A 14,101-nucleotide genomic window follows, 5' to 3' on the forward strand; every position below is an offset into this window, starting at 1 on the left:
AAGTATTCAGACCCCTTGAAGTTATCCACATTTTGTTACGTTACAGCCTTATTCTAAAATTGATCAAATATTTTTTTCCACCTCAATCTACACAAAATACCCCAAAATGACAAATAAAAATATATATTTTTGAAATTTTGGCTTATTTATTACGAATAAAAAACTGAAATATCACATTTACATAAGCATTCAGAACCCTTACTTAGTACTTTATTGAAGTGCCTTTGGCAGCGATTACAGCATGAAGTCTTCTTGGGTGTGACGCTACAAGCTTGGCACACCTGATTTGGGGAGTTTCTCCCATTCTTCTCTGCAGATCCTCTCAAGCTCTGTCAGGTTGGATGGGGAGTGTTGCTGCACAGCCATTTTCAGGTCTCTCCAGAGCTGTTCGATCGGGTTCAAGTCCAGGCTTTGGCTGGGCCACAAGGACATTCAGAGACTTGTCCTGAAGCCACTCCTGCGTTCTCTTGGCTGTGTGCTTAGGGTCGTTGTCCTGTTGGAAGGTGAACCTTTGCCCCAGTCTGAGGTCCTGAGTGCTCTGGAGCAGGTTTTCATCAAAGATCTAACTGTACTTTGCTCCGTTCATCTTTGCCTCGATCCTGACTAGTCTCCCAGTCCCTGCCACTGAAAAACATCCAAACCGCATGATGCTACCACCACCATGCTTCACCGTAGGGATGGTGCCAGGTTTCCTCCAGACGTGACACTTGGCATTTAGGCCAAAGAGTTGGTTTCATCAGTCCAGAGAATCTTGTTTCTCATGGTCTGAGAGTCTTTAAGTGCCTTTTGGCAAACTCCAAGCGGTCTGTCATGTGGCTTTTACTGAGGAGTTGCTGCCGTCTGGCCACTCTACCATAAAGGCCTGATTGGTGGAGTGTTGCAGAGATGGTTACCGTTCTGGAAGTTTCTTCTATCTCCACAGAGGAACTCTAGAGCTCTGTCAGAGTGACCATCGGGTTCTTGGTCACCTTCCTGACCAAGGCCCTTCTCCCCCAATTGCTCAGTTTGGTTGGGCAGACAGCTCTAGGAAGAGCCTTGGTGGTTCCAAACTTCTTCCATTTAAGAATGATGGAGGGCCACTGTGTTCTTGGAGACCTTCAATAATGCAGAAATGTTTTGTACCCTTCCCCAGATCTGTGCCTCGACACAATCCTGTCTCGGAGCTCTACGGACAATTCCTTCGACCTCATGGCTTGGTTTTTGCTTTGCCATGCACTGTCAACTGTGGGACCTTATATAGACAGGTGTGTGCCTTTCCAAATCATGTCCATGTCACACCCTGATCGGTTTCACCTGTCTTTGTGCTTGTCTCCACCCCCCTCCACGTGTTACCCATCTTCCCCAGTATCCCCTGTGCATTTATACCGGTGTTCTCTGTTTGTCTGTTGCCAGTTCGTCTTGTCTTGTCAGGTCTTACCAGCGTTCTTTCCCGTCTTCCTGCTTTCTCAAGTTTCTGTTTCCTAGTTTCCCCAGTTCTGATCATTCTGCCTGCCCTGACCCTGAGCCTACCTGCCGTTCTGTACCTTTGTGACTCTGCCCTGGATTACGGACCTCTGCCTGCCCTTGACCTGTCTTTTGCCTGCCCCCTGTTTGGGTCAATAAACATCTGTGATTCTAGCTGTCTGCATCTGGGTCTTGAGTTCCTGAGTTCTGATAGTCCAATCAATTTCCACAGGTGGAATTCAATCAAGTTGTAGAAACATCTCAAGGATGATCAATGGAAACAGGATGCACCTGTGTTCAATTTCGAGGCTCATAGCAAAGGGTCTGAACACTTATGTAAATAAGGAATTTCTGTTTATTATTTTTAATACATTTGGTAACATTTCAAAAAAAGTTTTCACCTTGTCATTATGGGGTATTTTGTGTAGATTGCGGAGGATTTTATTTAATCCATTTTAGAATAAGGCTGTAATGTAACCAAATGTGAAAAAAGTCAAGGGGTGTCACGCCCTGACCTTAGAGAGACGTTTTATTTCTCTATTTGGTTAGGTCAGGGTGTGATGTGGGGTGGGCATTCTATGTTTTGTGTTGTTATGTTTTGGCCGGGTATGGTTCTCAATCAGGGCCAGCTGTCTCTGATTGGGAATCATACTTAGGCAGCCTGTTTTGCCACCTTAGGTTGTGGGATGTTGGTTTTTGTTAGCTCTGTGAAGCCTACGGAACGTGACGTTTGTTATTCTTTTGTTATTTAGTTTGGTGTTCTGAGTCAATAAACAATCATGAACACGTACCACGCTGCACCTTGTTCCACTTCTTCCGACGAGCGTTACAAGGTGTCTGAATACTTTCCGAAGGCACTGTATATGCTGCTCAAATAGCCTCCAATTTTTCTAGCCAAGATATAACAGAGCGTTACTTTAAATCACATAGTATAATGACCTCTACCTTATGGTACTGCTTCCTGGTAATGCTTCCATTTTTAGTGTAACTATGTTCAGCTCCCCTCCCTTCTACTGTCATGCTGTATTTGGTCAATAACTTTAATGTGTTTAGAGGCAAGAACTGACAGGTGGGAGAGAAGAGAGAAGAAATACTAAAAACAATTACGCATGACGACAGACGACAGACGTGACACAGGGCATTAGGTCATGTCTCACATCTCATGGGAAGCCCAAATATGAATCTCATTAATTAATCTATATTCTTCCTCAATTGCCTTGTCATTATTCATAGAAACCAGAGAAAGCCCTTTGGTTCAATATATTGTCTTGTTAAAGTGTACATAGTCATGAAGAAAGTCAAAAGACTGGTGTGTGTGTCTGTATGTGTATATTATTTTGCACTTCACATGAATGTTTACAAAAAAAAATCCCCAGCAAAAAAAACATGTACAAGTACATTGCTTTACATGGTGACATCCTGGCTGCATTCTTTCCTGTTTAAGGAAACATGTGATTGTTTATTCTAGCCTGGTGGTAGGCCAAATGTGTGAGTGTGTTTTATTTCGGTGTCTCGGCCGTTAACAGAAGAGGACCAAGGTGCAGAGTGGTGAGTGTACATTTTCTCTTTATTTGAAAAAGACGCCGAACAAAACAATAAACACTACAAAACAAACCGTGAAGCTACAGACTATGTGCCCTAAACAAAAGTCAACTTCCCACAAAGACAGGTGGAAAAAAGGGCTACCTAAGTATGGTTCTCAATCAAAGACAACGATAGACAGCTGCCTTTGATTGAGAACCACACCCGGCCAAACACAAATAAATAGAAAACATAGAAATAAAGAAACTAGAATGCCCACCCTAGTCACACCCTGGCCTAACCAAAATAGAGAATAAAAGCCTCTCTATGGCCAGGGTGTGACATTCGGTGTGTGTGTGTGTGTGTGTGTGTGTGTGTGTGTGTGTGTGTGTGTGTGTGTGTGTGTGTGTGTGTGTGTGTGTGTGTGTGTGTGTGTGTGTGTGTGTGTGTGTGTGTGCAGATGTGGGCAGGTGTGTCCATTGCTTTTGTCATTAGACAAGTGTAGAAAAATACATTTTAAACACTGAGTGTGTTACAGACATGTGTAGGCAACTTTAGGACAAAGACTATGAAAGAAAACAGCAAGAAAGAGTGATTACCTCTCCCACCACCACTGAAATAAAACGCAATTCATCAGTGATGGTATCGCAACTCTGCTGCACTGCCAGGGGGTCTACCCAGGGGGTCCACACCATGGGACCAAAAAAAACTAATGGCGACAAAACTGTTATCCAGGTTCTTACTTTCAGATCTACACTAAACAAAAATATAAACGCAACATGTAAGGTGTTGGTCCCATGTTTCATGAACTGAAGCAAAAGATACCAACAATTATCCATACACACAAAAAGCTTATTTCTCAAAAATGTTGTGCACGGATTTGTTTACATTTTAGTGAGAATATCTCCTTTGCCAAGATAATCCATCCACCTGACAGGTGTGGCATATCAAGAAGCTGATTAATTTAAAACAGCATGATCATTACACAGGTGCACCTTGTGCTGTGGACAATAAAAGGTCACTCTAAAATGTGCAGTTTTGTCACAAAACATAATGCCAGAGTTTTAAGTTTTGAGAAAGCGTGCATGCTGACTGCGGGAATGTCCACCAGAGCTGTTGCCAGAGAATTTAATGTTTAAAGTTTCTCTACCATAAGCTGCCTCCAATGTCGTTTTAGAGAATTTGGCAGTACGTCCAACTGGCCTCACAACTGCAGACCACGTGTATGGCGTCGTGTGGGCGAGCAGTTTGCTGATGTTAACGTTGTGCCCCATGGTGATGGTGCTGTTATGGTATGAGCAGGCATAAGCTACGGAGAAAGAACACAATTTAATTTTATCTATGGTAATTTGAAAGCACAAAGAAACCGTAACGAGATCCTGAGGCCTATTGTCATGCCGTTCATCCACCGCCATCATCTCATGTTTCAGAATGATAATGCATGTTGCAAGGATCTGTACACAATTCCTGGGAGCTGAAAATGTCCCAGTTCTTCCATGGTCTGCATACTCATCGGACATGTCACCATATTTGGGATGCTCTGGATCGAAGTGTACAACAGCGTGTTCCAGTTCCTGCCAATATCCAGCATAGCCAACACAGCCATTGAAGATGAGTGGGACAACATTCCGCAGGCCACAATCAACAGGCTGATCAACTCTTTGCGAACGCGATGTGTCGCGCTGCATGAGGCAAATAGTGGTCACACCAGATACGGACTGGTTTTCTGATGCCCTACATTTTTTATCTGTGAAATCCATAGATTAGGGCCTAATTAGTGTATTTAAATTGACTGATTTCCTTGTATGAACTGTAACTCAGTAAAATCTTTGAAATTGTTGCATGTTGCGTTCATAATTTTGTTCAGTATAGATAACGGTAGCCTACTTGAGTGCAGCCGAGCATCGACTATGAGGGAAAGAATGCCTATTCCATTTAACAGCCTATTTGGACAGTCATCCCTGATTTCTCGGCAGCTCGAAGTGAGACTCCACCAACAGAGTCCCTCTTCATCTATCAGACTGGTGATAGCAGCGCCAAACAGATATTAGCTCTTTCCAAGAAATATCTCATACCCTGTAATGACACAGACAGGAGACGGACTCTAAGGGAGCATACACAATTTCCACTCGCCAATGTAGCATTTTAGCTTCCTAACTGAGCCACAGTAGACCTAACAACTAACCACAACGGCACATAATGAGAAGTAGGCTAGCCTAGACTAAAGGTAAGATAATGAAACAGACAGGCGAAGGAGCACAGAGAGGGACACTCATATCATTCCACAAATGTATCATTTTGGGGTCGTTTGAGACACAGTAATAACCACAGCAGCACAACATGAAAAGCAGCTTAGAAGGGAGTCTTAAAGATCAGTAGCAGATTTCAGTTGGGGCCAAGTGCGGTTCATATAGTTCTCCGAGGTGCCCTACCTATGTGGATTACAGTAGCTTGTCATTTGTATTAACTGTATTTCGAAAGAAGAGTTGTTATCTCGGACCAGGCTAATACTTAATCTGTCTTTTCTTTTGTGTCCATATTAAATTTTTGTTAACAAGAAAATACATTTGAACAACGCTTCAACCTTATCTACGTAGATTGGATGCCTGTGTCGTTATCCTTCATTATTTTTAAGCTCAATGCTGCATTAAGACCTGACCTGGTTGACGTACGCATTATGCAGACCTTTGTCTTTGCCCCTTTCAAGCTCAACATTAACATTCATATGATCCCTTGAAAAAGAGTTCATCTCGAGGCCACCCTTAGATTGAGTGTATGTGGTTCCTGGAAAGACCCATATGCCTCCACTGGAAAAAAAGGGTGGTGTTCAGTAATGCATACTGTAGTAAAACCTTTTAAGGACAAAAACGATTTCTTAGTCCAGGTAGTCCCTCCCTATTTCAGTCCGCTTTCTTCTGTTTGATGCCTGATGAACACAACCCTTATGCTTGACTACCTCTTTAATAAGACCAAGGCTATCATAGATACTGTATGTAGGCCTACAACTGGGCTATACAGTATACATGCCCACATACAGTACACACAATATAGAAAGAGGTAATTAGTTGTCTCTGTTCTAGCCTATTTTTCTGCCCTTATTCTCATCACACTAAATATAATAATAATAATAAAATCCTGCCTTGATGCAAAGGACTCAAACCATTTCAATCATTTTGTGTGTTGGTTAGTTAGCTAACAATGTTTCATTCGCACACTCCTTGTGGAAAGGAACAGTGGCCTTTGTGTTGTTAATAGAGAAATGCCCCTGTAGACCAGAATCGATTTAAACCATGGTGAGTGAATCATGGCTTCTCTAGAGTATGGATAGGATAAAATGGTATATACAAGGTGATTTCCCAAAGGAGACCTAATTGCATTCTCCTACAGTACGGATATGATTTTTTTGTTGAGAGGGTGTTGGGTCTAAAGAAGTACCACACTTTTGGCAATTCTCATTGAGGTAATACAGTATTTAACACCATGCATCCAATATCCATTGAGGAATATCTGTGAGAAAACCATAGTTAACACACACCGTTGCACAATATGGCCTTGGGATTGTCATCGGTCTTAAATGTATTGAATGAATATAACATGACCGTAGCATTTTGGAAGTGAACTGAAAATCTGATCTTTGTAGTGGGGTGCAAGATCTGTAGTTTTGATGGCATCTCAAGACCAGTTAAGCCTTGTTCACACTGCAGGCCTTAATGCAGTTTTGTTTTTCAAAACCGTTTTGGAATACTGACTGTCTGATTTGTGTGTTCAGACAGCAGCCATTTGTTGACATGGCTAAACTAGTTATCATAGTAACAACGGGTGTGTGCAGTGGTGTAGGCTGATTGGTGGTGGTACTCATGCTTCCTATCATACAGAAGTTAGGTGACAACAATGCCTGCCATGGACGTTTCCCAGTAGCTTTGTATGTTCAAAATCCTAGTGTAAAAACAATTTGAATAAAGCCTCAAAGGATAAGATGATCCAACTTTTTTTTTTAAAGTCATTTTTGGCTAGCCACAGCAGTCAACTAGCTATCTAGGTAGCTGTTTCGCTTTCTAGCACATTCACTTATTTGTTTGTAAACAATTAACAAGCTAGGTTAGCCACCATATGTTCTTGTCAAAACTGTCAACAGAGTAAATAGGAAACAACCAGACATGCAAAAACCACTTGAGAGCAAATAAATCAGATTTGACTGTTCAGACAAGTCACATGGCCAGGAATCAGATTTGTATCTGATTTCAAACCACATACGAAGGTGGTTTGAAATGTGGCTTGAGATATCTGATTCCATGTGCTTTTTGGCTGTTCAGATTGCAGAAAAAATAACAGATTCTTATCAGATTATTGTATTGTCCCTGCTATATGCAAGTACAGCATGGTATCTTCCAAGCGACCTGGTCCTTTATGGACTACACGTTGACTGTGAAGGTATGCGTTTAAACCCGACTGCGCCACTGCAGCAAAAATAAGTGGATATTAGATCAGGGGGTTTTAAAGCAATTATCCCCTCCACTTTGGCGATATCCATTTTTGGGTAGTCAGTGCGTAACGAACGAGACAGGGAGGGAGAAAACTCTTGGCCTCATCAGAACCCCAAGTGACAGCCATGAAATCTCTGCCAGTGCTGCTGTCACTTGCATTTACCACAGCGTTTCTGAAAGGAGGGGAAGCTCCCGCCGCGCGCTGCTCGGCATAAAGCCCTTGCTCACAGGTCGTCATGGCAATAAACCTTCCACCCAACGAGTCCCGGGCCAGCGCAGGTGCGCTGCTTTACTAAAGTGCTTGATAATTGCTATTCCTCTTACAAATCGTGTAACTGATGGTTCAAATCATTACCATCGAACTGTTCCCCAGCAATTACTTTGGATACTGTTCGAAAAGGCATTTGAGCCAGTGAAACATTGATCCCTCTTGTGTAATCATTCAATTAATGTGAGCAGCACTCCTGTTTTACTGAATGTGCGATTGTAATTAGGGGAGGCTACTCAGTAATTGTATTTGAAAACAGCTGATGCATTTTTTTATGAATTCATTAAGTCCGAGTTAGGTGAAGTGAGTAGACCTTATTCTGTTCATCAATTTATTTGTTCTGACCTGTTGCATCCTCTGTTACCACTGCGATTATTATTTGACCCTGCTGGTCATCAATGAATGTGTTGAACATCTAGAAGAGAGATCTACCCTTAATGACCATGTAGTCTTAGAATCTCCAACAGGCACAGTCAGAAGAGGATTGGCCACCCCTCAGAGCCTGGTTCTTCTCTAGGTTTCTTCCTAGGTTCCAGCCTTTCTAGGGAGTTTTTCCTAACCCCCGAGCTTCAACATCTGCATTGCTTGCTCTCTAGGGTTTTAGGCTTGGTTTCTGTGTAAGCACTTTGTGACAACTCCTGAAGTAAAAAGGGCTTATAAATACATTTGATTGACTGATTGGTGGGGAGAGAGAAGGAGGGAAGAAGAGATGGAAGTAACGGAAAACATAATAGGCTTGACTTCAGATACAGAGATTGTGATGTGTAGGCTATATGATATGCCCTCCAGGCTACAATATAATGTCAATACTTGCATAAACCTACCACATAGAATGCAGGGTCCAATACATTGCTTCCCTCTTAAGCAGTGCTATTCAAAGTTGGGGTCGCGGGGGGGTTCTGCAGTGAGGTTGCCAAATATAAAAAATATATACAATTTTATTGATTAAATGTATTTATTGGTTTCTTTTCATTTTGATAAGAGATGAAAGTGCCGTGACAGCATGGGCAGCGCCATTGAGGCTATTTTAAAGTATTCCATTTTCTTCTTCTTCATTGGCTGATTGCTCCCAACTCATAGGAATCCCCACCCAGTTGACTACTTTAAAATGGTGAAATCCCTCAATGGCAATGTTCATGCTAAAAATGTGTGTGCCTGTTGTCAAAAAGATCGATAAGTTATATGCCTGATGAGTTCTCTATAACAACAGGCCCAACCCCAATATATAATGTCATTTTTTTTCAAAGTTGCCGAAATGCCACGTGTGTCCACTTATATCGGTGCATTCCTAACAACCGAACCATTGCGAAACTTCTATTCGTTCAAATTAGCCTCGCGTCGCAAATTAGCAATTACGTTTTTGTCGACCAAATTCGACACTCTAGCATTGATCTCCATACAAAAAATGACTCAATTCGTGGGCTTATTTTGGTGGACAGATTTTGGGCGGAGTAAAACCTCTCAACCTCTCAGTAAAACCTCTCGAAACCTTTTTATTTCACCTTTATTTAACCAGGTAGGCAAGTTGAGAACAAGTTCTTATTTACAATTGCGACCTGGCGAAGATAAAGCAAAGCAGTTCGACACATACAACAACACAGAGTTACACATGGAGTAAAACAAACATACAGTCAATAATACAGTAGAAAAATAAGTCTATATACAATGTGAGCAAATGAGGTGAGATAAGGGAGGTAAAGGCAACAAAAAAAAGGCCATGGTGGCGAAGTAAATACAATATAGCAAGTAAAACACTGGAATGGTATATTTGCAGTGGAAGAATGTGCAAAGTAGAGATAGAAATAATGGGGTGCAAAGGAGCAAAATAAATAAATACAGTAGGGGGAGAAGTAGTTGTTTGGGCTAAATTATAGATGGACTATGTACAGGTGCAGTAATATGTGAGCTGCTCTGACAGCTGGTGCTTAAAGCTTTGTTCCAGTCATTGGCAACTATATGCCTGTAGTGTGTGCATAACCGGTTTATGTTTTGATTAGACAGCCCTTACCACTGATAATGGAGCACCAAAAGGTGTTATTGTCTCTCATCCTATGCTTCTTCTTCTTCTTAGCTCACCAACTTTCTTCTAATTTCCAATCGTCTTTTTGGTAACACTTTACTTGACACCCAGCGTCATAACACGGTCATAGCCATGTCATAACAACTGATATAGCTTGTCATAACCTGTTATATGGTCATAACACTGTCATGACACATATATTTAGCCCTGTTGTGACATATTGCGTTATTTTATGGCTGGTTATGACACCTACATAAGAGTGTAAATCCAACAAAACCTACAATGGTAGTTATTTTATACGGCTGGTTATGACACCTACATAAGAGTGTCAAAACCCACAAAACCTACCACACAAGGCAAAACATTCCATTACACTATAGCCTACTTGTCAACAGTATGTTTATGTTATATACAATTTTCTGAAATTGACCATATTAAAACATCATTGTAATTGCGCACACATTGAAGGAATTCTGGTATAGGACCTCTTCTGTAGTGAGAAAGCCATTTGAGTAAGTACGCTGGTAGAAGTACTTGCATTTTTTATTTTATTGTTCTTAGGCTACTAGGGTATACTCCTTAATGTCACAGTGGTTATTGTAATATACTTTATTGTCTATAGGAACAGATAATTCATTTGGTGGAGAAGCGCCTATACTGTGTCTGGACTGGTGTACATGTGATGGAATTCTACAGTACAAATGCATTATCTGTTTTCAGATGGAACAATTATGTAATAAGTTAACTGCACCAGTTAATTGCAGTAATTGCATAGGCCCACAGGTTTTTGGGACACTAATGTGAAGTGTGACTGATATCCACAATAAAAGAAGATTCTGCTCTTTCAAAACCAGATTACAGAAACGTCACATGCACACTCGCATGCACATGCACGTATGCACACACATTTTCCTCACCTGGCATAGATGTACTACTCTTCTAAGGATTACTCTTGGGTGAGTTTGTGTTCAGTATTCACACACCATCAAACGTTATTTTGGGTTTCGTTATCAGGCAATTTAACAGCAAAACCCCATTGATTCAGTACATCATGAGGAAATCTTCTGGCATCAACTATTACTATGTCTGTCTAAACCTGGGTTCAGATACTTCTTGTTTTCTTTCAAACACTTTATCTGTGCTTGATTGAGCTTGCCTGGTGCAATAGAACCAATGCAATCACCCCAAAAGTGCAAACCGCTACCGCTTGCCGTGCGGTAGCAGAGAGAACAGTCTTTGACTAGGGTGGCTGGAGTCTTTGACAATTTTGAGGGCCTTCCTCTGACACCGCCTGGTATAGAGGTCCTGGATGGCAGGAAGCTTTGCCCCAGTGATGTACTGCGCCGTACACACTACTCTCTGTAGGAATAGGTTTTGTCGTGCCCTCTTCACGACTGTCTTGGTGTGCTTAAACCATGTTAGTTTGTTGGTGATATGGACGCCAAGGAACATGAAGCTGTCAACATGCTCCACTACAGCCCCGTCGATGAGAATGGGGGTATGCTCGGTCCTACTTTTCCTGTAGTCCACAATCATCTCCTTTATCTTTATCACGTTGAGGGAGAGGTTGTTGTCCATGCACCACACAGTCAGGTCTCTGACCTCCTCCCTATAGGCTGTCTGGTCGTTGTCGGTGATCAGGCTGTTGTGTCATCGGAAAACGTAATGATGGTGTTGGAGTCGTGCCTGACCGTGCAGTCATGAGTGAACATGGGGTACTGAGCACGCACACCTGAGGGGCCCCTGTGTTGCGGATCAGCGGGGCGGATGTGTTGTTACTTACCCTTACCACCTGGGGGCGGCCGGTCCGGAAGTACATGATCCAGTTGCAGAGGGAGGTGTTAGGTCCCAGGGTCCTTAGCTTAGAAATGAACTTTGACGGAGTTGAACGCTGACCTGAAGTCAATGAATAGCATTCTCACGTATGTGTTCCTTTTGTCCAGGTGGGAAAGGTAAGTATGGAGTGCAATAAAGATTGCATCATCTGTGGATCTGTTGGGGCGGTATGCAAATTGGAGTGGGTCTAGGGTTTCTGGGATGATGGTGTTGATGTGAGCCATGACCAGCCTTTCAAAGCACTTCATGGCTACAGACGTGAGTGCTACGGGTCGCAAATCATTTAGGCAGGTTACCTTGTGTTCTTGGGCACAGGGACTATGCTGGTCTGCTTTGAAACATGTTGGTATTACAGACTCGGACAGGGATAGGTTGAAAATGTCAGTGAAGACACTTGCCAGTTGGTCAGCGCATGCTCGGAGTACACATCCTGGTAATCCGTCTGGCACTGGAGCCTTGTGAATGATGACCTGTTCAAAAGGTCTTACTCACATTGGCTGCGGAGAGTGTGATCACACAGTTGTCTGAAACAGCTGATGCTCTCATGTATGTTTCAGTGTTACTTGCCTCGAAGCGAGCATAGAAGATATTTAGCTCGTCTGGTAAGCTCGTGTCATTGGGCAGCTCTCGGCTGTGCTTCCCTTTGTATTCTGTAATAGTTTGCAAGCCCTGCCACATCCGTCGAGCATCGGAGCCGGTCTAGTATGAATCGATCTTAGTCCTGTATTGACGCTTTGCCTGTTTGATGGTTCGTCTGAGGGTGTAGGGGGATTTCTTATAAGCTTCCGGATTAGAGTCCCACTCCTTGAAAGCGGCAGCTCTACCCTTTAGCTCATTGCGGATGTTGCCTGTAATCCATGACTTCTGGTTGGGGTATGTATGTACAGTCACTGTGGGGATGATGTCATTGATGCACTTAATGATGAAGCCAGTGACTGATGTGGTGTACTCCTCAATGCCATCGGATGAATCCCGGAACATATTCCAGTCTGTGCTAACCAAACAGTCCTGTAGCTTAGCATCTGCTTCATCTGACCACTTTGTTATTTACCGAGTCACTGGTGCTTCTGCTTAAAATTTTGCTTGTAAGCAGGAATCAGGAGGATAGAATCATAGTCAGATTTGCCAAATGGAGGGCGAGGGAGAGCTTTGTACGCGTCTCTGTGTGTGGAGTAAAGTTGGTCTAGAGTTTTTTTCCCTCTGGTTGCACATTTAACATGCTGATAGAAATGAGGTAAAACTGATTTTAGTTTCCCTGCATTAAAGTCCCCGACCACTAAGAGCCCCGCCTCTGGATGAGCGTTTTTCCTGTTTGCTTATGGCGGTATACAGCTCATTGAGTGCGGTATTAGTGCCAGTCTTGGTCTGTGGTGGTATGTAGACAGCTACAAAAAATACAGATAAACTCTCTTGGTAGATAATGTGGTCTACAGTCATGAAATACTTAACCTCAGGCGAGCAAAACCTTGAGACTTCCTTAGATGTTGTGCACCAGCTGTTGTTTACAAATATACATAGACAGCCTCCCCTTGTTTTACCAGAGGCTGCTGTTCTATCCTACCGATAAGCCAGCTGTATGTTATTAATGTCTTCATTCAGCCACGACTCTGTTTTTAATCTCCCGTTAGTAAGATATACGCGCTTTTAGTTCAACCTATTTTTTAGTTCGACCCATTTATTTTCCAGCGATTGTACGTTGGCTAGCAGTACGGATGGCAGATTAGCCACTCGTCGCCTGATCCTCACAAGGCACCCCGATCTCCTTCCGCAAAATCTCTGTCTCTTTCTCCTGTGCATGATGGGGATGAGGGCCTGTTTGGGTGTCTGGAGTAAATCCCTCTCGTCCGACTCATTAAATATTTTTTTTTTGTCCAATTGAAGGTGAGTAATCGCTGTTCTAATGTCCAGAAGCTCTTTTCGGTCATAAGAGAGATGGTAGCAGCAACATTATGAATAAAATAAGTTACAAACAATACGAAAAAAAGAAACAAAGTAGCTTGGTTGGTTAATAAAACAACAGCCATCCTTTCCGGCGCCATTATAAATCTGTTTGATCCATGTGTTTTTTATTGAGCTGCCTTCTTGGCCAGGTCTCTGTCTTGGCCAGGTATTTGCCCCTTTACACTTAATAACTGGTTGAAATGTGTTGGTTTTTAACCATTTTCATGTAGACTTGATTGTGTGTTTTGAGTCATTGTCTTGCTGCATGACCCAGCTGCGCTTCAGCTTCAGCTCACAGACGGGTGGCCTGAAATTCTCCTGTCGAATTCTCTGATACAGAGCAGATTTCATGGTTCCTTCTATTAAGGAAAGTTGTCCAGGTCATGAGGTAGTAAAGCATCCCCAAACTACCACACTACCACCACCATGCTTGACCATTGGTATGAGGTTCTTACTCTGGAATGCACTGTTTGATTTTGCCAGGCATAATGGGACCCATTTCGTCCAAAAAGTTGACTCAAGTTTTACAAAAAGCACCTAGAGGATCATCAAGACTCTTGGAAGAGTGTTTTATGGACAGATGAGTAA

The 14,101-nt window shown here is 42.5% G+C and overlaps 1 pseudogene; it reads right to left on the reverse strand.

The window, feature by feature from the left end:
- LOC129841078 (protocadherin-23-like) overlaps positions 1 to 11,555 on the reverse strand; it is a 37,498-nt pseudogene extending 25,943 nt beyond the window's left edge.
- Between the last annotated feature and the right edge of the window lie 2,546 nt (positions 11,556 to 14,101).

Source organism: Salvelinus fontinalis, chromosome 42 (genome assembly GCF_029448725.1).
Source record: "Salvelinus fontinalis isolate EN_2023a chromosome 42, ASM2944872v1, whole genome shotgun sequence".
Taxonomy (NCBI): Eukaryota; Metazoa; Chordata; class Actinopteri; order Salmoniformes; family Salmonidae; genus Salvelinus; species Salvelinus fontinalis.